The following is a 27,241-nucleotide window of genomic DNA, read 5'->3' as shown; positions in this document are numbered from 1 at the left end:
TCCCTACTGTTGCACTCTCTGGAGTAGGAATAGTCATTTTAACCCTCCTGCTATCCAGCGCTTTCCCTACTGTTGCACTCTCTGGATTGGGAATAGTAATTTTTACCCTCCCACTATCCAACGCTTTCTCTAGTGTTGCACTCTCTTGAGTGGGAATAGTCATTTTTACCCTCCCGCTATCCGACGCTTTCCCTACTGTCGCACTCTCTGGAGTGGGAATAGTAATTTTTACCCTCCCACTATCAAATGCTTTCCCTACTGTTGCACTCTCTGGAGTGGGAATAGTAATTTTTACCCCTACGCTATCCAACGCTTTCCCTACTGTTGCACTCTCTGGAGTAGGAATAGAAATTTTAACCCTACGCTATGCAACGCTTTCCCTACCGTTGCACTCTCTGGAGTGGGAATAGTAAGTTTTTACCCACCCGCTATCCAACGCTTTCCCTACTGTTGCACTCAATGGAGTGGGAATAGTAATTATTACACCTACGCTATCCAACGCTTTCCCTACTGTTGCACTCACTGGAGTGGTAATAGTAAATTTTACCCTCCCGCTATCTTACAGTAAAAATATTGTCTATTTTTTATTAATATTACGTTAATATATATATATGTATTAAAAAATAAAATGTTATGTTTATTTTTTTAAACTTAAATTAATTATATATTAATTTTAAGGTTATTTAAGTATTTTTAAGTATGTTTCAGTTAATTATTTTTATTATTTTACTAATTTTAAATTACTTTTAGGACATTTAAAAAAAATAGATATTTTGACTAACTATATTTTTTACAATGATATTTTCATTTCAATATTTTTGTACTTACCTGTTTGTAGATAGGAATTCGATATTTTTGCATTCTATATTTTGTCAACGATATTTTGGAAAGACAACGAACAACTCCCATGAAGAACTGAAAGTCACCCGACCCCACAGGATAAAACAATGAAAATAAGGTATGCAGGCTTCTTCACTGGGCCTCTATATACCCTCAAGTATTCGGAACAGACGCATTCCGTGCGAATCCGCATTGTGGCTTTGAACTCGGGGTGCTGGGGGTCCGTACCTGAAGAAGTGGTTGTTCCCCCACAGGATCCATTCTCCATCAGGTAAAAGTGATGACACGGCGCTCCGAGGCCAGCCACCGTGACGACACCTTGTAACGCTGGGCAGGTAGAAGTGAGCACATGCTCTTGTGCGCTGACACAACGGCTCAGTTGGGGGAGGAGCAGATGGGGTTGCAGCACAGCTCGTGCTCACCTCTCCTTTACAGGCAGGAAAATATTTGAGTTTCCCTTGCGCACGAGAATTTAATTTGCAGTAGTAGCATGAAACGGATGTGGCCGAACAGCGGCGGAATCTGGCTGTTCCTCGGTCAGAGCTCACATTTCTTCCACTGCCTGATGAGATTCAAAGGCTCGTTATTTCCCCTCAGTTCGCCTTTCCTTTGCCTCGCGTGCATGCGGCAGGGCGTTTGAAGCCAGCCATCTGCGAATCTGGATCATTTCACAGTTTCCAGTTACATTTCTGCAACTGGCATTACAATACTGGAAATATAAATTGCTTAATATCCCGCTGGTGCGCTGGCAAGCAAGTGGCAGACAGCAGACTGAAGGTCAAATGAGTGAATCACTCATGCCGAATTACAACAAGCACAAGCACTGCAGGCTGCCGGCAGCAGGGGAAGGCGCACACCTCGTGGGGGAGGAGGGGGGGTGGCCTGCGCGATTTACTTGCGGGAGCGATAATTGCGACCATATGGGGCGCCCCAAGTAAATCAACTCATGTGCATGTGTTGCCATTGAAGGCAATGGAACATGTGCACGTGGTTGGCTGAAAAGCCTGGCGATCGGAAACGGTCTTTTTGCCTATGAAGCGCATGCGCACTGCGTAGGTGAGACCTACAAATGAATCTCAGCCTGGTGTGAGGGCCATGCAAACTTTAGCCTGCTTCATTGAGACAAATAGGTTACAGATTCATAAGTTACTGGACCCTGAATTTCATTTTCTAGCTACTGTGAAATACATATACAGTCAAACACTTTATCAGATTCCTCTTCAAAACCATTTTTTAGACTCAAGATATGAAGCATAATTCAACATCTTTCATGAATTTGAAGTACATGTTACCTATGATTGGGAAACTGGGTATGTGACGATTTGATACAATAAGTGCAAATAACAAAGCTATGCTGGAGTGAAAGAGGCAATACAATGGGGGGTTCTATCAAGAAAACTGGGGCAAAAGTTGAAAAAAGAGCTCTTACCTTTAATGATGAAGCGAAAACTCTATGTTTTGCCTTACGCTCAAGTGCATTTTTGAGTAACAAGGGGCTGAGTTGTGCTGAAAAAAAGCCTTTTGAGTGAGAAAGGAAGGTATGGACGTTGTGGCGGTGCATTTTCTCCTCTTCAATGTGTGGGTCTCTTATGTTAGATGCTTTATGAAGATTGCAATTACAAAGGAACATTCTGTAATCTTGAAATGGAACTAAGTAGATGGAAAGAGAGGATTTTAGTTACACAAGGCCAACATAGATTATATTCCTGTCGTTCAGTTTCAGGAAGCTGGTACAGTCCCAATTTCAAAGAGGCTACAGTTAAAGACACTGTTTTGATTAAAATCATTTTATTAGTATTTGAAGTTTAGCTATCATACCATTGATTTTTAGAGTGTCTCTTTAATTCAAAGACTTGACAAAACAGCTCTGTTCTTTCCCTATTCCCACCAAGGCAAAAAAAATCGAATCACTAATTAATAACACCTGTCAAACTGTCAAAATGTTTTATTTCTGCAAGCCACATGTTAAGTATAGGTTCATATATTTATTTTTCTGGCACTATAATCAACATCAAACAGTTATTCTTCAAATTGAGAACTCACGAAGCGTGCTTAATGAATCCCAACACACACCATCAAAGCTTATGCATACAGTATAATTCATCATTCCAGCCATACTAAGGATGGAAATAAGAACGAAACAAGCCTTTCACTTGCATGGCAGAAACCACGCGGCTAAGATTAACAAGCATTGAAAATGCAATAGGTCTCGCAATAGAAGAGTTTGACCTTTTTCGTTTTGCAAATGGATGAGTGGCGTTGCATGGATGAGTGGCGTTGCGTGGATGAGTGGCGTTGCGTGGATGAGTGGCGTTGCGTGGATGAGTGGCGTTGCGTGGATGAGTGGCGTTGCGTGGATGAGTGGCGTGTGTGAGTGGCGTTGCGTGTGTGAGTGGCGTTGCGTGTGTGAGTGGCATTGTGTGTGTGAGTGGCGTTGCGTGTGTGAGTGGCGTTGCGTGTGTGAGTGGCGTTGCGTGTGTGAGTGGCGTTGCGTGTGTGAGTGGCGTTGCGTGTGTGAGTGGCGTTGCGTGTGTGAGTGGCGTTGCGTGTGTGAGTGGCGTTGCGTGTGTGAGTGGGGTTGCGTGGATGAGTTGCGTGTGTGAGTGGCGTTGCGTGTGTGAGTGGCGTTGCGTGTGTGAGTGGCATTGGGTGTGTGACTGTGCTGCCTGTGGCGAGTGCAAACTACAATCAATTGGCACAGATTAAAATAATATTTTTAAAACATGAGTTTATTATGCCAGTTTCAAAACAACTAGTAGTTTCACTTAACCTGCATTAACAGTAGCACTTGGAATATAGGTATTTAAACTCTTTGATGTCGCGCATACGGCATTGAGTTGGGAGATCAACAGCTGAGCTGTACATTTTCAGTTTTGCGTGTAATTGTGTTATATCTAGGGAGACGGACGGACGTGAAAGTGATCAGGGGAGGAGGGGGGTGGGGAGCACGTGAGTGGTGTATGTATGTGCCTAAGCGAGGTGTTTGGGAGAGCGAGGCTGTCCAGGAGGGAGGGGGAAAAGGGAGGGGTTATGGCAAGCAGGGGGCCTGATTATGGCCACTGCTTGAAGTCTTTGAAGTCTCCGCATGCTGGCAAATGGTGATTCAGAGTTGTACTTCTGGATTGCTTTACTTAGGGAGGAGCCAGACAAGCATGAGGGCCTTTGAAAGTCGGTAGTATAGACGGTATGTGAATGGCGACTTTGGGTGATGTTATCATACATGGTTCATGGCCCTGCACTGCAGAGCCGGCATAGCGGAAACGCTTTATTATTTACTGTCAACGAGAACTGAAGGCGAGGGTGCTAGGCAAAATGCAAATCTGGCGGGCGAGACAGTGCAGTGGCCCGAAGATGGGGGGTTGGGTAGTGTGTGGTAAACAAGAGCCACCCAGCAGCACGTGAGCGGGAGGCACCACTTGTAGGGGGTGGATGTGAATAGGACTTGTCCCTGTGCACGCGAAAGTGAAAGCAGCGGCCGCATCAAAAGTGTGCAAATTTAAAATACAAACTGCAACGAAGTAGAGCATCAAAAAGAACCCGCTGTAGACTTACTGCAATTTGAGAGATGCTGTCGCGTGAAGGGACAAACTGAGTGTGTTACTGCAGTAGAAAGTGAAGAAAGGCAAACCAAGATGAAAAAAAAGTTAAAACAAGAATAAGACCAAAAGAGACAAGACGGAGGGAAGGCAGAGAAGGGGAGGGGGGAGGAGAAATGCGACACGGCGGGCAGGGGAGGGGGCGGAGCGGGGAGAGGGTGTGAAAGCAGCAGGGGCCTGGAGTGCGGCTGAGGGAACTGAAGAAATGCGACACGGCAGGCAGGGGAGGGGGCGGAGCGGGGGTGTGGGAGGAGTGCGCCTGAGGGAAAATACATGCAAGGCAGGCGGCTGGGGGCATGTGCACGCGCTTTTAAGCTCAATGCGCATGCGCATTGAGCTTGAATTTCACGGGCACTGCAAGGAATCGCCACGATTCCTTGCAAGTTGGTTAAAGACTGTTTAAGCCCCCATAGTCTCGCAAGCTCGATGCGCATGCGCATCGACAGGCGAGACCTAAAAAGCAATATTAAAAATATATGGGGCCTTATTTATGAAGGCCTTGCGCCGCCGGTGCGTCACTTTTAACATGGGAAAAAGTGACGCACCGGCGGCGCAAGGCCTTCATAAATAAGGCCCATGGACCCTATTTATGAGAAACTAACGCAGCATGGTGCTGCTAGTCATTTTGCTACGACACACTGCGTTAGTTTCTGAGCAAAGGGATGCAACATATATAAAACATGTTGCATCTCTCTCTTCTTTTCACTGTGCTGGCACACAAACTGCTGATATACGGGGGTGCAGGCACCCTTGCACCATGGTGCAAGGATGCCTGCGTCATGGGGAGATTACTTTTGTGTAGGAAGAGGTGCCTTCCTGCACAAAAACAATCAATTGTGGTGATTCCCTCTGTAAATGTGTGCTGTAGAATGGGGGTGGTGTAGCATTCTGACGCAAAATGCATCAGTGGACAAGGGTGTTGCGTGGGAGCACCCACAGCAACACCCATGTCAAGCCCCTAACACGCAAAGTGCTGTGTGAAAAGAAGCAATATTTACAAGCACACGTAAAGCCACGCAGGGTGGCTTCACGATTGCTTGTAAATATCACGCAGCAGGTTGCACCGACGGTTCATCATGCAACGTGATGCACCGGTGGCACAAGGAGCTTCTAAATAAGCCCCTATATTTTTTCATTTGTTTATAATGTTGCAAAAAGTTGCACTTTGCACTTTAAATTAAGAATGAAACAAGTCTTGTACTTTTATGCGAGGGACTTACATTAAAAAGCAACATTTAAAATAAATTAAAATTTTTAATTTACCTATGATGCTGGAAAAAGTAAACTAATATACTTTAAATTTGATACAATAATGCAGCCCAGCTATAGTCAACAAGCATAATTGATGGCGTGTTGCCTAATGAGTTCAATCTGTACAGTGAAAGAGTAAGTCAATGCAGTATTCAATTTTAGACCCTATTTAGAAACTTTAAAACCTTCTATCAAAACGTTTCATGCCAACAACTTTTACATTTCATGGATTGTTACAGTATACGCTGATGAACAAACTCTTTCAAATTAAATTTTTATAGAAGTATTTTCAAATATCATAAAGTAGATACACACTGGTTATCCTCACAGAATTAGTGTATAAAATGAATCTGATATGTTCATGTCCTATATACATAATATATATTATCAACTGGTGGTCGCCAGTAGGTAGTTATAGTTAGGACAATGCTTCCACAAGAAAAGTGTCTTTTGACTTGCCTATAACTTTACCGATGTTTGACGAATCTTCACGTAAGTTTCCAAAAGAGTGTATCGGTGATTCTTGTTGTGCATGGAAAGGTTAGGGGTGATCCATCAAGCGGGGGCCGAGAAAAAGGGGAGTTAAAAAAGTGTTTTTTTTTCCACGTCAATTTCAATAGAGATTTTAGACACGACTATAGCCTGAGCCACTGGACAGAATTACACCAAATTTGGCAGAAAGGTAGCTCTTGTTCCAGAAAGACCCCTTGTTGTTATTTGGTGTCATTCTATTCTGTTGCTTTTGAGATATTAACTGAAATCCAAAATTGTATATTTAGCGACCCGGATTCTCATTGGATCCTCCTTGGATTGGCAAATCCATACACCAACAGCAATGCCATGATTGGCTGGCCACACCTGAGAGAAAAGTTGTCGCTGCCATTTTGTTCATTGGGACTCGGTTCCCAGCGAGTAAAATAAAGTAAAGAAATGATAGAAGTGGTCAGATTAGAGGTACGCTGGTCACATGGGTCTAATAGACAGTCAGTGAGGGACCCCTTATGGGCACGAAATCCTCCAAAATCTTTTTTTTTACCAAGCAAGAATCCATGGATCCTCCCGGATTCAGGTGGATATGCGGATACAGAAACAAATGAAAAAGAAACCTACACTCACTCACAGATCCACACACTTACTTATTCACACCCAATTACACACCCACACAATCACACACACCCAATCACAGTCCCACAAAACCCCTCACACATTCACACAGCTTTCACACACTGACTTATATACCCACTTACACTACCACCCAACCACTCACACACACACTTGCATACCCATACAGCCACTCACACACTTACTCACAGACCCCCAAAACTACTCACACACCCACACCACCACTCATATGCCCACTCGCACGCTAGGTTGCAAGGACATTATAGTTGGGAAATAGTATTAAGGGGAAGGGTAGGTGAAAGGCAGTATAGGTGAGTGAGTAAATGTGAGAGTGGCTGTATGGGTGAGTGTGTGCTAGTTTCAATGACTAGGTGAGTGAGTACGTGTTAGTATGTGTATGAGTAATTGAGTAGGTGTGTGTGTAAATTTATGGGTGAGTAAGTGACTTTGTGATTGACTGTATGGGTGAGTGATTGGTTTTGTGAGGAGCTCAATTGGTGACTGACTCAGCATGTGAGTGGGTGTATGGGCCATGACTCCTGTATTTAGTTTGGTGGCCTGCTCCGTGTCTTCCGGGATCTATTCTTATACCGGTGAGTTTTTAATGTCCTTGCGCCCTCCTATATACTCTGACTGCACGTCCTGCATCCCACCGATCCACAATTTTAAATGTGCAGGCTGTAATTTCTTTACTGGTAAAATGTCCAGATGCAAAGCAATGAGTCAGATTCGAACCCGAGGTAGACGGAGGGGAAAAAAAATCTCCTTCTAGCTGCCCTATACTCCAGTTTTGGAGTATTAATTGCAGGTCCCTCCCGAAACATAAACAAAACATTCACGACTTCATTGTTGATGAGCAGCCTGACGCTATATTTCTTACTGAGACTTGGCTCCAGGAAAGCTCTGGTCCTGACATTGCCATTGCAGTTCCCAACAATTACGTTGTAGTGCGGCAGGACAGAGACTCCGGAAAAGGGGGGGGCATTGCTATAATTTTTAAATCTATTTATAGCTGTAAGTTTGAAGCCTTTCCCTTGTCCGGATGCGAAGCTGCTTTTTTCAAATTAGCAATTAATCCCCAATTTCCTTTGTCGGGCCTTCTGGTTTATCGCCCCCCCGGTAATGCTAACACTTAGACGTCCTCATTTGTTGAGACCATAGCTCCCTTACTTCTTAGGGCGGCAAATTTCACCATTTTAGGTGATCTCAATTTGCATCTTGAAGATCCTTTATGCACTACCAGCAAGCACTTCCTATCTGATTTGGAAGTTCTCAATCTCTCGTTGCGTAATTCTGGATCTACTCACTCTGCTGGACATCAATTGGATCCTATTCTTTCTAACCTCCATTTTGATTGTTCACAGAGTGCCCGCCTGCTGGAGTGGTCTGACCACTTTGCAGTCCATTTTTCTTTATCTTACACTAAGAACCTGGTAAAGAATGGCTGCGTTAAGGGTGAATTAATCCACCGGTGGGGTAAACTTGACGTTACAAAGTTGAACCAGCACCTTTTGAACACTTGCCCTGAGGATATTGATGTTCCTGTTGCGAAACTGAATACCGCTGTATCACACTGGCTTACTAATGCCGTAACTACTCTTCTTCCGTTAACACCGAAACATTTTAGGTCTCATCGTTCCCCGGCACCTTGGTTCTCCACTGAGTTGAATATTTTACGAACCAATTGCAAGGCCCTTGAAAGGAAATGGAGGCATTCTTACTCTGTTTCTCGGAAAGCTGCCTACAAAGAAGCTTTGAAGGGATATCACTCACAATGTAAAATTGCGAGAGATGCATACACTGTGAATACAGTGACGCAAGCACAGAACTGCCCTCGTACTCTGTTCTCTGTCGTCAAGAAGTTGACAGGAGCGGATACTGTCCCGACCCCTCCAGCTCTGGAGGAAGTCCAGTGTAACTCTATTGCTGAGTTCTTTATTGCCAAGGTTGAACACATATACGACTCTATGAGCATTCCCTTGACAGTAACTGAACCCCGATCGAGACAGTCTGTGACAACCGAACCATCCCTTCCAATGGCGAAAGTTACAAACTGGCAACTGTTTGATGATGCCTCGTTCTTCTACTGCCTGAACAGTGTTAGATCTGGATCACCTCGTGATCCTGTACCTGCGAAAGTCCTAAAGTCATTGGACCTTGAACCCCGGCGGGTTCTCATGAGACTCCTTAATGCTTCCTTAACTGAGTCTCATGTGTTACAGGAGTGGAAGCATGCGATGGTTGTCCCTCTTTTAAAGAAGGCAGGAGCCGACATGTCCAATCTCGCTAACTTTAGACCCATATCCTTGTTGCCTGTTCTCTCAAAAGTGCTGGAAAGGCATGTGAACACTCAGTTAAATCATCTTGTGGAAAGCTCGGGATTTTTACATTCTTCCCAATCCGGCTTCCGAGCGCATCATTCCACCGAGACCACGCTCCTTGGGGTGACGGAGAGTTTGCGACACGGTATCGACCGCGGGGAGACATCTGCACTCATCCTTTTGGATTTGAGTGCGGCGTTCAATACCGTGTCCCATTCCATCCTTTTGAACTCTCTCCGGTCCCTGGGAGTAGATGGTCCTGCGTTAGCCTGGATCGCCTCCTTTTTAAGTGAGCGCACTTTCCAGGTTTTTTCTACGAAAGTTGTATCTGCTACTCGATCCTCGGCGTATGGCGTTCCCCAGGGGTCTATACTCAGCCCCTTACTATTTAACATCTATGTTAGACCCCTAGCCACCATCGTGGAGGACGCTGGGCTGACTATATTCTCATACGCCGACGATACTCAGATTGTTTTCTCCCTTTCCAGCAGTGAGCACAACAATATATCGGTCTTGAAGGTCGGATTGTCACATGTGGCTGAGTGGATGCAGAGGCATCTCCTCAAGTTAAACGGTGACAAGACCGAGATTGTCATCTTGGGGAAGAATAAAGATCTTTGGGGCCCTCAGCACTGGCCTAGCGACATGGGACCCCTCTCTCAGCCGACCCCTGTGGTTCGCAACCTCGGATTTCTTATAGATGACAAACTCTCTATGAGGCAGCAGGCCACTAAAGTGGCCTCCGTCTCTTTTGCCACCTTGAGATGGCTCCAGAAAATCCTATGGATGCTGCCCCATGCCACCCAGAGAACCGTTGTCCAGGCGTTAGTTATCTCCCGCCTGGACTATGGAAATGTCCTCTATTTCAGTGCCGACACTTCTACCATTAATAAACTTCAGGTAGTGCAAAATTCGTCGGCCCAACTTCTTTGTAACATTCCGAGGAGATCTTCGGCCTCACAGGCTCTTTGTGACCTACATTGGCTTAGGGTCCCGAGCCGTATTAAATTTAAAGCCCTGTGCTATCTTTTTAAAATTAAGCAGGGCTCAGCCCCAAAATACCAACAGAGTCTTGTCCAAACTTACAAACCCAGTCGCACATTGAGATCTTCTGCAAACGGCGATTTTGTCGTTCCAAGATTCAAACTTGTAAAGATGGGGGGGTCGGTCTTTCTCCCATCTAGGCCCCAAATCCTGGAACGCACTACCTATTGCTCTGAAATCAGAGACTGACCTATTTTGCTTTCGGAAAAAACTTAAGACCTTGCTCTTCCAATAGATTTGTCTTGTCGTTCTAGTTGGTTCATCGTACTGTTGTTGTGCCTTCTCTTTCTTCTTTTGTCTATCCCTGGCGCCGGGAAACCCATTGCGGGTAGCTGTTGCGCATTATAAGTTCAAATAAATAAATATGGGTATATGAGTGGATATGTCAGTGGCTGTAATAGTGAGTAAGGGGGTGTATTAGTGGCTGTATGGGTGAGTGAGTGCATTTGTGTGTAGATCTATGAATCATTGAGTGGATGTTTAAGTACTGGAGTGGATCTGTGAATGGGTTTGTGAAGGGTTGTGTGGGAGTGGGTTTATGAAAGGTTCTATGGGGTGTGAGTGGGTGCATTAGTGAATGTTTGGATGATGTCATCAGTGAAGTCATCAGTGATGTCACTGACCATGTCATCAGTGATGTAATATGTGAGGTCATAAGCAGCGCATTGCAGGGGCACAAGTATAGTTAGCTCAGCTAGCTATAACTGCTGAATTTCACTGGTTTTGTATGAGTGAATCCCTGTAAACTTTGTTTTTTCAGTGAATATATATATATATATATATATATATATATATATATATATATATACACATACATATATATATATATGTATGTCTATATATGTATGCATATGTATATATATATGCTGAGCTCCAAGAAAAAAATGATTAGCACTCACGGGGGGGTTAAAATCCAGGTCGGATTTATTTTGCACAGAAGAAATTAAAGAACAGACGCGTTTCGGCGGTACGCCTTTGTCAGTATATATATATTTGCTGAAAAAACCACAGGTTTCAGACCTGATATAGTTAGGAATTAGCATTTAAAAAACCTTAGAAATTCACTGAAAAAAACATAGGTTTTAGGGCTGTTAAAGTTAGCTGGACATTTCACTCGTACGAAACCTTTGAAATTCCTCCGATATAGTTAGTTGCACTAACTATATCTCGCACGCCTGCAATCCACTGCTGATGATGTCACATATTACATCATTCATGACATGGTCAGTGACATCACTGATGACATCTCAAATGACATCAGGTCTGAAACCTGTGGTTTTTTCAGTGACTTCCAAAGGTTTTTTAAATGCTAATTCCTAACTATATCAGGCCTGAAACCTTTGGTTTTTTCAGTGAATTTCAAAGGTTTTGTAAATGACAATTTTTAAATGTATTCATTGTTATATATTTTTTTATACTGATTTACTAAATTTTTTTAACTATTTATTTTTAGATATTTTATTTTTTAAATTACATTGTAATTACATTATACATTACATTGCAAAATATACTTTCTCAGAATGAATTACTTTAGTTTAAATACTTTACAAATGGCAATAGACTTTTTAAGTACAGTAGTTACAGTTGTTGCAATGGGCAACACAATTTCAAACACAATGCAACGTTGAACTGCATGTGTTTTTCTAGTTAAATGCAATTAGTTACTTTATGGATTACTTTTCTAACCACAGGACTGGATCCTAGATTCAGTCCTTGGACATCTCCTGTAAATGGTTGAGTAAAAGTGTTTTAGTTACAGTAGTGATTTTAAGGAATATTATTGCATTTTAAAAGCTGTCCTATGGGAGGAAATTCACTTAGCAGGTAAGTAGTGTTATCATTACTTTGTCTTACTCAGTGGTGGATCCTGGTTCCAGCACTGGTGCATCTCCTGTAAACAGTTGAAAGAATGCGTTTAAGTCATACAGGCGATTTTTAAGGAATATTTTTAGTTTGTGAAAATAGACACTTAGGGCCAGATGTAGGTAGCCCAATACCGGTCGGTAACGGCCGAAATTACAGAATTTCGGCCATTACCGACCGGTATTGGGCATTTGAGATGTAGGGGCCAAATTTAAGGATTCGGTAATTTACCGAATCAGTAAATTAAGGAATCGGTAAATTACTGATTCCTTAAAATACTGATTCGGTATATTACCGAATCCTTAATGTAGGGAGCACTCAAGTGAGTGCATTTCTGAGTTAAGGATTCGGTATTAACCACCAACTAAAAGTTGGTGGTAAATATCGAAAAACTTTGAAAAAGCAAATTTGTACTTTTCCAAAAGTGCCATGTGGCAGACATACATGCCCTTAGGGCATGTATGTGTGCCACATGTGCACCCATTCACTATTCAGGGGTGCAACAGGGTGTCAATGTGACACCCTGCCACCCTTGTAAGTCTTCCCCCTATTACTGATTCGTTATTTACCGAATCAGTAATTCCCATTCATTCCTATGGGCCGCCAGGCACATCGGAATGAATGGGAATTACCGAATCGATAAATACGGAATCGGTAATTATCGAATTTTACCGATTTGGTAAAATTTACCGAATCAATACCTACGTACCATTTACTGATTCTCAAATACTGAATCAGTAAAATTCGGTATTTTAGAATCGGTAAATAGTATTTACCTACATAAGGCCCATAGAAACTTTTCTGGTGAAAACCAGACAATGGATTCCTATGGAAGGAAATACAAGTTACTGTAAGTACGGTTAGAATTACTTTTCAGGATCAGTACTGGGCTGAAAGATGCAGCACTGAGGTCTCTCCTGATAACAGTAAATCAGAATACGTACTTTGGCTGATTTTAGAGGGATTTTTTCAAGTTCCAAAACTCCACACTTAGAAGAATTTTTAAGTGAAACCAGTCAATGTTAGCCTATGGAAGGAAATTCAAGTTACTGTAAGTATGGTTAGAATTACTTTTCAGGATCAGTAGTGAGCTGAAAGATGCAGCACTGAGGTCTCTCCTGATAACAGGTGAGTAAATCGGAATTCGTAGTTCGGCTGATTTTAGAGGAATTTTTTAAAGTTCCAAAACTCCACACGTAGAAGAATATCCAATTTACAACACTCTGCAACGCAGCTCCGTGGCGCTTACTGGAGGTACCTGGTGGACTAGTTGGCCCTTAGGGGACCTCTGGATTGAAGAGGAATTAATTCCCCAACTTAAAACATGCCACAGGGCATGTTTGCATACATATCACCTCAAGCCCCGCCCCCTACCTTCACCACTGTGCAAACACGCCGGTAGTGCATTCTTATTTGGGGAATTAAGTCCCCTTGCATAGTGGGGGTCCCTGGGGGCCAACTAGCCCACCAGGAACCTCCAATATGCACCAGGGGGCTACATTGCAGAGAGGTGTAAAAAGGGGCATGGCCTCATTACACCTCTCTGTAACGCAGCCCCCTGGCATGTTTGCAGAGGGGGAACTAATTCCTCTTGAATACTGGGGGTCCCTGGGGGCCAACTAGCCCACCAGGAACCTCCAGTATGCGCCAGGTGCCTGGGTTGCAGAGAGGTGTAAAAAGGGGCGTAGCCTCTTTACACGTCTCTACAAGGCAGCCCCATGGTGCGTTTGCAGAGGGGGAACTAATTCCCCTTGAATACTGGGGTCCCTGGAGGCCAACTAGCCCACCAGGAACCTCCAGTATGCGCCAGGGGTTGCGTTGCAGAGAGGTGTAAAAAGGGGCGTGGCCTCTTTACACGTCTCTGCAAGGCAGCCCCCGACCGCCAGTAGGTAATATATATATACACACATATATATATATAAAATGTTTTTCAGTCCCAGATTGGAAATGAAAACAAGTATTCATGTGACTGATGCATTTAAAAACCAAGTGTTTGCACACCATTCTTTTTCACTGTTTATCAAAGCAAGTGTATTTAAATTCAAAGACAACTGACTCTCACAGCTGCATATGATTAAGACCCATGGGGTTGAAACATGTAATGCTAACACTATCCGACATGATTGCTGCAATAAAATCCTTTTTACTCACTTCCCGATTGGATGGGCTTGATTATCATGTTGGGAAAGAAGCGTGATTTTCTTCTGGTAGATATATATATATATATATATATATATATATGCAAAGAACTCCTCCCGAAGAAAAGAGCAGAAGCCACATCGGGGAAAGGCAACACCATTTCTTTCTTTCTTTTTGGTGAATGCATTTCGGCCTGTTCTGGCCTTCATCAGCGCCGTGGTGAGTCTTGGGGAATTAATGGCGCTGTGCCTCTAAATGTACCTGGCCGCACTGTGATAGGTGCGATGTCCGCTCCGCTCCTCAGCAGCTGAAATCGCTGACGTTGATCTCGGTCCTGGATAGATCCAGAACTCAAATTCCCAGGATGCACCAGTGGCTCCCAGGTAAGTGCTGCCCAGGGTCGTACTAAGAATAGTCCAAGTAGTCAGCAGATGGCGGGTACTCTGCACAGCATTCCAGTGGCCCTGGTGAAAGAAACTGCACAATGCCACCTCAAGTACCCTTTAACCTCTTCAGCCTGGGCACGGGTTTCACATCACGGGGGCAGAAAGAACCATGCTTCCCGCCCAGGCAGAGGTTAATAACCTCGCTGTGCCGCTATAATTCACTCGTGCTGAAGGCGGGCCTGGAGTAATTCAATAACTTGAAGAAAATGTCTTGCCGGAGCTTGGGCCAGAGACTCCAGGCCAACTTGTGAAGGGGGGGCTTCTGCGCGCTTCTGGAAAACGCGTAACAAGTATGCAAATAACTCCTCCCGAAGAAAAGAGCAGAAGCCGCATCGGGGAAAGGCAACACCATTTATTTATTTATTTTTGGCGAATACATTTCGGCCTGTTCTGGCCTTCATCAGCGCTCTGGTGAGTCTTGGGGAATCAATGGCGCTGTGCCTCTAAATGTACCTGGCCGCACTGTGATAGGTGCGATGTCCGCTCCGCCCCTCAGCAGCTGAAATCGCTGACGTTGATCTCGGTCCTAGATAGATCCAGAACTAAAATTCCCAGGATGCACCAGTGGCTCCCAGGTAAGTGCTGCTCAGGGTCGTACTAAGAATAGTCCAAGTAGTCAGCAGATGGCCGGGTACTCTGCACAGCATTCCAGTGGCCCTGGTGAAAGAAACTGCACGATGCCACCTCGAGTCCCCTTTAACCTCTTCAGCCCTGGTCACGGGTTTCACATCACGGGGGCAGAAAGAACCATGCTTCCCGCCCAGGCAGAGGTTAATAACCTCGCTGTGCCGCTATAATTCACTCGCGCTGAAGGCGGGCCTGGAGTAATTCAATAACTTGAAGAAAATGTCTTGCCGGAGCTTGGGCCAGAGACTCCAGGCCAACTTGTGAAGGGGGGGCTTCTGTAGCGCGCTTCTGGAAAACGCGTAACAAGTATGCAAAGAACTCCTCCCGAAGAAAAGAGCAGAAGCCGCATCGGGGAAAGGCAACACCATTTATTTATTTCTTTTTGGCTAATGCATTTCGGCCTGTTCTGGCCTTCATCAGCGCCGTGGTGAGTCTTGGGGAATCAATGGCCCTGTGCCTCTAAATGTACCTGGCCGCACTGTGATAGGTGCGATGTCCGCTCCGCCCCTCAGCAGCTGAAATCGCTGACGTTGATCTCGGTCCTGGATAGATCCAGAACTCAAATTCCAAGGATGCACCAGTGGCTCCCAGGTAAGTGCTGCCCAGGGTCGTACTAAGAATAGTCCAAGTAGTCAGCAGAGGGCCGGGTACTCTGTACAGCATTCCAGTGGCCCTGGTGAAAGAAACTGCACGATGCCATATATATATATATATATATTCACAGAAAAAACCATAGGTTATAGACCATATATAGTTAGGAATTAGCATTTACAAAACCTTGAAAATTCACTGAAAAAACCATAGGTTATAGACCATATATAGTTAGGAATTAGCATTTAGAAAACCTTATTTTACTCACACAAAACCATTGAAATTCCATATATAGTTAGTTGCACTAACTATATATCGCGCACCCGCAATCCACTGCTGATGATGTCACATATTACATCATTCATGACATGGTCAGTGACATCACTGATGACATCACTGATAACAACATCCAGTGATTTTTTGTTTCTATAAAGTTTAAATATGTCTTACATATTGAAGAATGAGTGGATGTGTAAGTGTCTGGACGAAGGATTTAGTAGGTGCATGACTGACTGTATGAGTGAGTGATTAAATGTGTCTCACTGACTGCATGGGTTAGTGACTAAACTGTCTTAATTTGTGCATCATTATGTCTGTTGTTCTGTAAACTGCTGCATGTGTTGATCAGTAGCTATATGAGTAACTATATGGGTTATTGATTGATTGCCCAAGTATTTGTATGGGAGACTGAGTGTGTGTGTGGCTAGCTGGGAGGTGTGTGACTCTGTGCAGATCAATCTGTACTTGTATCAATGATTGTATAAGAAGGTAAGTATGTGTTAGTATATGTTTGAAAATGTAAGGTGCTCTATGTTTAACTGTATAGACAAGAAAATGGAAGTGTCATTGATTCTTTACAGGACTGACTAGGTGTGTGAGTAACTCCATGGATGAGTGGCAGACTGTGAGTGTCTGTATAGGTGTATGAGTGCATATGATAGTGTTGTAAAGATGAGTGATTGTATGTATGAATGATTGTATGGGTGAATGAGTGAAGGTGTGTGTAGACGTAGCAATCAGTGAGTGCGTATGTAGTAACTAGTATTGGTGTGTCAATGGTTTCAAAAATTATACTCTCTTTTTAACACTGGGTGAAACAGAGGTTATATTAAAATGTGAGGAGATGCATTGTATTGTCACATGAATGATATCATCAGTGATGTGGTCATTGATGTCAAATGAGATGTCATCAGTGATGTCATCAGTGATGTCATTTGAGATGTCATCAGTGATGTCATCAGTGATGTCACTGACCATGTCATGAATGATGTAATATGTGACATCATCAGCAGTGGATTGCGGGTGCGCGATATATAGTTAGTGCAACTAACTATATATGGAATTTCAATGGTTTTGTGTGAGTAAAATAAGGTTTTCTAAATGCTAATTCCTAACTATATATGGTCTATAACCTATGGTTTTTTCAGTGAATTTTCAAGGTTTTGTAAATGCTAATTCCTAACTATATATGGTCTATAACCTATGGTTTTTTCTGTGAATTTCATTGGTTTTTTAACAGCTAATATCTGTAGCTGTAAAATGTATTCTTCTTTAAATCCAAAAATATATTTTATATGTTTATGAATAATTTTTTTTTTAAATATTTTTTTTTCTTCGTTCCCGCTTCGCGAATCGGGAAGCTTCCCGTTAGCTGACCTTGATGCCGCGAAATAGACCGCGAGCCGGTAAACGTTTCTTTACCGCAAGTGCCGCGTTAGAAAACAACATCGTGACGCCTCCCGTCCGCATGACGTTTCACGTTGTCGCGTGATACGTCATATGACGTACAACGTTAGCGAACTGGTACGCGAAGCGAGTCGCAAAGCGCAGGTTTCTGGAAGCAAACCGGGAGGCCCTGCAAAGCGCTTAACGTAAACACAGCAAGTCATGTGACTTGGTAATAACACTTTTCATTGGTTCATTTCACTTTTGGTTTCCTAATGATGTAAGACTAGGTCATATAATCTAAAATGAACACTTTTGATTGGTTGAGAACTCTTGTTTTTCCCAAATGATGAAAATCCCTCCTTCTTTCCTCACTCTGACTTTCATCATTGTGAGAGAAAGACCCTTTGTGATCACTGAGCAATGGCTTCTTTAGTAGCTTCAGCTGGTGCTTCCCCACCACCTCCACCACATCCAAGGAAGAGTGGACCACCTGCTCAAGTTATAATTCAACAAGGAGAGGAAGAAGAGGAACAGGAGGACGAGCACGAAGAGAGGCAGTTTTTGCCTGAGCAGCCCAGGACGTCTCACCGGAAAGAAAACTTCATTTGGCAATTTTTTTAAATTCCCAAAGGTCAGAAAAAAGTAAATGCAAGATACGTAACTTGCCTTATATGTCAAGATAGACTGTCCAGAGGGACCGACAAAAAATACAGTTTCGGAAACTACACAATGCATCGCCATATGACTAGGTGGCATCCTAACAACTACAGTGCTGCACAGTTTCGGAACGACCTAGATAATCTCCCTATTATGGCCAGAAGATCTGTTGTACCGGAAGTAACGGGACCAGAGGGCAGGGAGATGGTGCCAAATATACAAATGAGATTTGGTGATGTAAAACACATCTGCGTATTTTGCGATGGATTCATTTCCTATGGAGAAAAAAGCATCACTCTGATCAACAGAGCTATTGACTATCATATGCAAGTTTGTACGAAACGCCCAAAATAATAAATACTTCTTTTTTTTGTTTTGTTGATCCTGTTGAGCCCTTTACAATGAATCGTTTTCATTGCCCCCTCCAAGAAAAACCCCAAAAAATATAAAACTGTTCAGAAAAATTCAAAAAAAGTAAAAAAATGTTCTGAAAAATAAAAAAAAAAGTTCTTTTCAGAACTACCTCCCCGTTATTAAAAAATTGGTACAATATTTGGAACTGTGCCAACCTCTATTTCTCTTAGTTCGCTTCCCAGTTCGCTCCCCGGTACGCGAACCGGAAGCGAACCAAAAACAGTAAGTATAAGGGAAGGAAACAGACACTTATGTTAAAAGAAAGACAGCTATAGGGGAGTAAACTAGAGATACTATTACCCGTAATCCACTGCTGATGATGTCACATATTACATCATTCATGACATGCTCAGTGACATCATCAGCAGAGGATTGCGGGTTTTTTGGTCACGTGCCTTATCCACGGTTTAATAACGCTGCCTTTTGCTTTATATAAGTTTTCAAATTGTATGAAATATATACCAATAGGTCGTTATGAACCTTTAGGTAGTGCTTTTCTTCATGAGGTCTGGTCGCTTCCATACACATACAGATGTTTCAAAGATGATCAAGAAGTTTATCTGAATGGAGAGAAATGCACTGAGACGCCAGATCATTCACTAATGTGTAGGCACATACAGTTACACGGTTCATGCAACAAACACCGACCAAATATGGCTTGCGTGTTGCAAGGCACGCCAGTTCCTGCTATCATCCCCACGTTCAAGTTGTTGGAAAATGGTAGTTATTTGATGCTCAATAATGAAGATTGTTCTGAGTTAATTAAAAGTATTCCTTTTATCGTAACAGTAAGTGAACGGGTTATTTGCTGCAGAAATGTTCTATTTCCTCCCACACATGAACATAGGGAGTTTTCAATCTGGCCACAAATACCAACCTTGGGACAGATTTCAACGGCATGGCAAGAATAAGAGCTCTTTTGTCTCAGAGAGAGGTGGCCTTGAGTTCGGCCCGTGAAACTTTCGTGCTTCACATAGCGAACACCCGTACAGAGGTGCACACACTTTTCAATTCAGATTTGCCTTTCAAATTCAGCAAGATGGTTCCGACTATCTTTAACACATCCTCCGCAAAGTCCCTGGCGCACTTTTTTAAAGTTGTTACCAGTGGTTTCGTGACTTCATTTGAGAAAATCTTTGGACTCATCCCTGCTTCCTTTCATTCTATTTTCTCCACTCTGGTTCATGGATTGGCATTTTTACTTGCATTACCAGCGGACGCTCTTGTGCTTTTTTACATTTTTAAATATGGATGTCCCTCCTATGCAACCTCCCACCCTGCAGCTGCTGACACTGTTCCGCAATCGCATGCTAGAATATTATGGCACAATGCCGTTGGCGATATTAAGCACGGCATATGGATTATCTTTTCGATTCTCCTACTTCACCTGTGTCCAGCCTGTATTTCACTGCCTGACCTGTGATTTCGATTGGGCCATTGATTTGTGTCTCTGCGGACCGGTTTCTCCTGACGTCGACTTTAATCAGCTGATGACTCCTATCATTACTCACGAGTTGGTTTGTCCTGGCGAAAGGATTATGGCTGTGGCATTGATGCATGGACTACTTGGTCCCTGGAAGTTACTGGCGGCAGCACAGTCTTTCTTGGAACAGAGCTTTCTTGAAAACCCACCGAGCTGTCCTCTGATGGTGATAGAGGATCCGGTGCTGGGAGAGCACGTATGTTCTTTTCCGCTTTTAAATTGGATGGCTGAACTGTTTTCGGATGAAGGCGGTGACTTCCTATTGGAGGCTGTTGCAGCTTATTTTGCATACACAGTTATGTCATAGACCTTTTTCATGTTTGATATGCTGAGTACTAGCATTTCATTGACAATTCATTGACTTATTTGTCAAGTTTTTATTATTTACCTTGCCTATTGGCTTAAGACTCGATAAAGTACTTGGCTGTTTTATTTTTCTTTAGCATTAAATTTTCCTAGTTTTTAATGCTTTACCTTGCGGACCGTCCACATATAAACTTGCAATCTGCTCTCATGGGATGGCACTTCTATTATCTTATTCAGTTCGTTTCCGGATCATGGGGAGGTGTCATCTAGGTCCTGGATATCTTTACACCGTGTTAAGTTAGCATGGGCTCATTACCGGTTTAAACGCCATTTTTCCTTTTTTGCAACTTCTGCACACGACACTTAGTTGTTGCTTTAGCTTTCCACCTAGTAGTTCATCGTGGTTTACATGAGAATAATATGTTATTGCTCTACTATCTGCTTTGCTTGTTAAACTATATCTGTACAGCGAGTGCTAAAGTTTCAAGAACAACACGATACAGAATTGTTATGAGGTCTGATCTCCACGACTTCATACTCATAACATAAGTGCAACTTCTGCCAATTCTGGGCATGAGGCGGGTTTTATATTGCTTTGCCGAACACACATACACAACAGTTGATGCGGCTCACATGAAGAGAGAGCTGGTGTATGCTGATGTGATTCCTTCAAATCTAAGACACTAAAGTATGGGCACGCCCTAAACCAACACAAAGAGACCTTCTTAGCAAATAATATAATATGTGTATTAGGGAGGGTGAGATATAAGCAGCCGCGGGCCGTGGAGGGAGTTACGGTGAGGCAGGGAGGCGGGGAGGGGGAGAAGCAGGGTGGAGCCCTCTCTACCTTGCCCCTCCCCCTCCCCGCCTCCCTGCCCCACCGTAACTCCCTCCACGGCCCGCGGCTGCTTATAAGTGTTGCTAACTCTTATTCATTTACAGCATGTTAACATACTATCACCATTCGCTTTTTATGTACTAGTAACTATGCTGGTAATTTTGCTACTGATAATATGTGTACTTGTATTATCTAAGATACTACGCCTGTGAAAACGGCATTAGTAAATAAACATTTCAAATACACATGTGTTCTTCTTAACTCCATGTTCTGGTTTCTAAGAAATATATAACGACCGACTGTTCATGAGTTCCACGTATCCTGAGGTACTATAAGTTCATATTCTGGATTGTCTAAACATTGAGAGTTTGTTATATCCAATGTGACACTGTACCTAGCTTGCTAAGGAGTTTTTGATTACTAACGTGAGTTTTGGGACACCCTAATTCGCCGAGGTTCCAATCCTCTGTCCACAGTTCTGTGTGAGAACAGAAACCCTGCGACAGGGGCACCCCCGACCCTTGCTGGAGCTTCATCACACTTGCGATACAACTCCAGCAATGCGCCACCTTTACGGCACAGATACATCACGCATCTGTGCTGTTTTTGCCCCATGATGCGCCGCATTGTAAATGCAGCACACCATAGGTGACGGAACAGCGGCACAGAATGACTAACACATCCCTGGTGATGCGCCAGTCATCATAAATGTATCCCTATGCTTCTTATCTTGTTAGAGATGAACCGCCATATGTATCATCAAAGTTTTTTGCATTTCCTAAATAGCGAACTTTAAGGAATAAATAGCGATTCTTTACCATTCCTAGTTTGCGATGAGCTATTTGCTAATTACAAATTACCCATTCATTTCCTTCATTTCCATAGGGCGGTTGGACTCACTTTTAGCTCGAACGGCTGAATGGATTTCCACGAAACTTGGCAAAATTGTAGGGACTGGTAGCCCGATGTGCCTTTGCTATGTCTCAAGATATATGCTCCAGTGGTTTTTACGAAAATTAACTTTGAAAAATATATATTGGGCTACATTGGCCTATATATATGTTGGAGCCCAAATGTAGCCCAATGTAGCCCAATGTAGCCCAAAGATGGCCGCCAGACACACAAAAAAACAAATGTAGCCCAAATATCAGCCAGATGTAGCCCAACTATAGCCCAGTGACAGAATGACCAATCAGCTTCGCAAACCTCCGTTACGCGAAGCGGAGCGCTGTTACAGATATATATCTTTTTTTGAACGTTAATTTCTTAAAATCCACTGGAGCACATATATTGAGACCTAGCAAAGGCACATCGGGCTACCAGTCCCTAATATTTTGCCAAGTTTCGTGCAAATCCATTCAGCCGTTCGATTATTATTATTATAATTTTTTTTTGCCCCGCGGGGCCCTTTTAAAACCTCCACATCAAACCTAGGGGGTCAGCGAGGATCTACTATGCCCCCTTATAGTTATTTCCCCCTTTGTTTTGACCTCCTCTTGTCTCTCGATCCTACCGAGAGACAAGATGGCGGCCGCTACGGACTGTTTGGAATGTTGACAGACGCCGGAGAACCAATCAGCTTCGCTTCACAAAGCTCCGTTGCGCGACAAGTACGCGTCCTGGGCCGCTGCCCAGTCCGCTGTTACAGATATATATCTTTTTTTAAACGTTAATTTCTCAAAATCCACTGGAGCACATATATTGAGACCTACAAAAGGCACATCGGGCTACCAGTCCCTACAATTTTGCCAAGTTTCGTGCAAATCCATTCAGCCGTTCGGGCTAAAAGTGAGGCCAACCGCCCTATGGAAATTAACATGGGAAAAACGCGTTTTGGGACCCCCCTTTTTTCTCGGCCCCCCCTTGACGAACCCCCCCAAAATTTTCAGGGGCTGCTCAGAAACAAAATGTGCCATTTTCCTGAAAATTTCAGCCAATTCCGTCCACAAACGCCAAAGTTATTAGACATAGAATTTTCAAAAATCCCATAGAGAAAAAATCCTAACTATATATACCTACTGGCGACCGCCAGTAGGTAATATAAATACATATATATATATATAGCAAGAACGTCTACCTCAAATTCACCATCGAGTTCAGCAGGACATCCTTGGCTTTCCTTGACCTGAGGCTACATGCGACCCCAACTGGTATCGAATCTGAGCTTTATCGGAAGCCGATGGCAAAAAACGCACTATTGCGATATGACAGCTGCCATCCACGTGCCCTGAGGGACAACTTGCCCTTCGGCCAGTTCCTCAGGGTTCAAAGAAACTGCTCCAACAAAGAGTCTTTTGAGATCCACTCTAAAAATCTGGAGGTTCAATTGAATGACAAAGACTACCCAAAGAGAATTATCCGACAGTCTAAAAAGAGGACGTAATAACAGAGAGTCCCTACTAGAAATACTCCCTCCCAAAGAAAAGACCAACCGTATTGCCTTTGTCAATACTTTTAACAGCCGATCGAACCAAGTACAAAAGATCATAAAAAAGCACTGGTCGATCTTAAAAATCGGAGGTGATGACATCGCTTTACCTATCTTCGCCTTCAAAAGAGGACCCAACTTAAAAGACCAATTAGTCCACACACGCCCAAAAAACAAGGAGTCAAGACAAGTGGGCACTTTGTGGGACTTACCTCCTGTTGTCGGCCATTACCCTTGCGGAGCATGTACTGTCTGCCCTCAAACCTGTAAATCCACCGTGGTCGACATGGGCACCAATCGCCCATGGACCCAAAATAAATTCACTAACTGCAACAGCAGTAATCTTATCTACTTGATAACGTGTCCGTGCCCATTGCGTTATGTTGGGATGACGACCAGGAAAATACGAACACGGATACAAGAGCATAAGAGTACAGTGCGATGCCGAAAACAGGCTACCCGTCTCACTGTACATTTTTTGGAGAAGGGACATGGCCCCGAAGACTTCAGCTGGACTGTCTTGGAACAACCCCACATTCCTGATTCGTGTCCTGACATCAGTCGCTTTCTGTTCAAAATTGAACAGAAATGGGTGTACCGTCTGAACAGCGACAAGGAGGGCCTCAATGAGCCAATACCCTGGATGTCCCTCTGATTGTTGTTATTACATGCTTACACTCTCAATCGCTTCATCTCTCACCATGAATCCTGACATGATTAAGTTATATTTATATTCAGCTTAGGCTGTCGCCAGATGTTCCAATCCATCTATACCCATGCCTTTGATATACTAACAGAAGCCCCCATAAAATCATCGTTTAAACGAATACGCATGCTGGTGATTAAATTAACCATTGGGTAGTTTTCAATATTACTAATGATTACCAACATTGGCACATAATAATATTGCTATCCTCATGTGCAAACATCACCTAAAGACTGGTTACATTGAATTAACCGCTTAGAACTACATTACCCAGCTTTCCATGCATCACGTGACCGCATTGGATCACGTGATGCTGTTTGTTCTGAGCCCGAATGTGCAAGCATCACCTAAAGACTGGTTACATTGAATTAACCGCTTAGAACTACATTACCCAGCTTTCCATGCATCACGTGACCGCATTGGATCACGTGATGCTGTTTGTTCTGAGCCCGAATCTACATACAGCTCCCGCTGACAATCGCCGGCGCCCCCCCAGACAGTACAGATGACTGCCGGGAGACACCGACGGACAGGTAAGCGGGCCGCACAGCGCTCGTTTCCTGGCGCGCTCGCCGCAAGCCTGTTGTTGCACATGCGAGAAGCAGCGCTGATCTCAGAGCGTACTCGCTCTCCGTCCTACCGCTAAGCCGTAAATCCTTTGCAACCACTGCCTGACGCGATGTGCTAACGAGTCATTACTTAATTCCTAGCCATGACTCTGATCGCTGTGGCACAATACTGGCGGGTCACCCTCAATTAATCCACGCAGCACTTAGTGGGTCTACTTAGTTACTCTTTGCCTCTGCGTAAACTCTTTTTTCCTTTTGTCCTTTTTTCCTTTGTTGGAAAACCTCTAAAAGTGACTCATTGTTTTTAGAGCGGTGCTCCTTATACCTGCGCTGCAGCCAGGTGGGGTGAAGCCTCTCAACCATCATATTTGGGTGAGTGTGTATATGGGAATCCATGTCCCATCATGTGTGAATGTGCTTCCATCACACTATGGCAACTATTTGAGTATGAATCACTTATGCTCTTTTGTCTTTTTGTTTGTATGTCTTTCTGTTTGGATCCGATGCCACTGGATACTATGCATTAACAGTATACGGTTGAGTACACCTGGGACTTTCAGGTGATATTTTTTCATTTATTCATTATTATCTATTAAAGCAGTAGTGTTACTCTAACTAGGTCCTGAAGAATGCATTTGAAACTCTGTTCTATGTAATGCAGAAACATGTTGACCACTTAGTGCGGTTATTATTTCAAACCCGCACTTGCACCTGCGTTTTAATCTTAGGGATTGGGAGATACTAATAAATTCTGTTCTTCTACCCAATTCACCTAATTTTATTAATACCCCTCACTTTTTCACCCTCATCACCATACACTGCTTTTTTCGGTAGCCACTATTAGTTCTTGTACATAACATACTACCCACTTACCACATTTATCGGTCACGGTAACATCTGACCGGCCGTTTTGTCTCCTGGGTAAGGAGAACCCAAATGATGAGAAAGAGGGCGGTACAGTGTGGCTTCTGATGGGAACTATTTTCTCCATTTGCTCTTGAGCCTTGACTAGGCCTGCAGTCACTAGCTTGCATGAAATTCTCACTGGTGTTTTTTGCGTAGTTTTGGTTTCGTGATCCATTCTGTCTGACTTACTATTACTTCTTTGACCCCCAGGTATTATTTGTTGTTATAATATAGTTCAATGTCTCCAATAAGTAGCGGCCAGACCAGAATCCCTTTTGGCAGTTCAAAAAGTTCGTTAGCGCCAACAGAAAGAACAGGCAGCATGAACCATGACTCAAAGGCGAGGGAGGCAAAATCTTCCCTACCGGGTCACGCTGAGGTCCCACCGGAGCTGATCAAGTTGGCAGTCTACAGTGTCTCTTAGTAATTCGGACAAAAACTCGCGTCAGCATGAGAGCACTACCATCCTGTGACAATGTTGTGGCCACTTCCGGAGAGCGGGACAGCAGGCGTATCCCTCCGCCGATGCACTGAATCAGCCTCCCTCACAGCACCAGATGTGGATAAGGCGGCGGACACCTGTGGCAGCGGTATATCCATGGGGGATAGTCGAGCAACAGTGGCGGTTGCCCCCATCGGAAGTGGGAGTCGAGGGCCAATGACTCTCGTAGAACCGTTAAAACTGAGAGGACGTCTTCAAGAGTGGGGCTCATGTCCGAGCAGGCAAGCAGAATGAAATGCTTTGCATTTGTAGACTTCAGTTCGGCGAAGACCCAGCAGAATGTTATAAGTAAATGTCATGGCACGAAGTTCAGTGGGCGGTTTGTCATTGTGAAAGCTTCAATTAAGTTGAATGGCTGCAAGAGCCCCGATTACACCAGCAGCCCTGTTAATATGCCGATCTTGGGAAAAGTTCCTCTGTTGGATTGCAATGGCTGCAGTGATGGTCTTGGGAAAATGCTTCCGAAAACTCTAAAGGCCACGAAAGCTTGCTATGCTGTTCCTTTGGAAATGCGGTGCTGGGTGATGGAAGTTATTGAAGAGTTGGCAGTGGTGTTTTTTGTGGATTTTGGACGCTCTGCCACAGTCCATTCGAGTTCCGAGGTAGACCAGAGTCGTTCTAGTGGACCAGGCCCAAATCCGGGGAGTCGGCCGCCATTTTGAGCGTTCCGCAGCAACAGCCGCTCTTCACCCCGGCCACCGGAGCGGGTCCCCGGCCATCCAACCGAGTGGAACGCCAATGGCAGTCATGGTGCAGCTGACCGGGGAGTGAAACGCTAAGGCTCGCCCTGCTGCAGCTGACCGCGGGGACGGGCCTTTGCGCGTGGTGTCGCCCCCGGGCTATTTGCACAACGGTCCTCCACCCCTAGGCCGCCACCTATGCTACCTCGACAGGAACAGCGTCATGCATTTGGTTCGATGTTGC

Source organism: Lissotriton helveticus, chromosome 8 (assembly GCF_964261635.1).
Source record: "Lissotriton helveticus chromosome 8, aLisHel1.1, whole genome shotgun sequence".
Taxonomy (NCBI): Eukaryota; Metazoa; Chordata; class Amphibia; order Caudata; family Salamandridae; genus Lissotriton; species Lissotriton helveticus.
Note: the sequence above shows the minus strand (reverse complement) of the source record.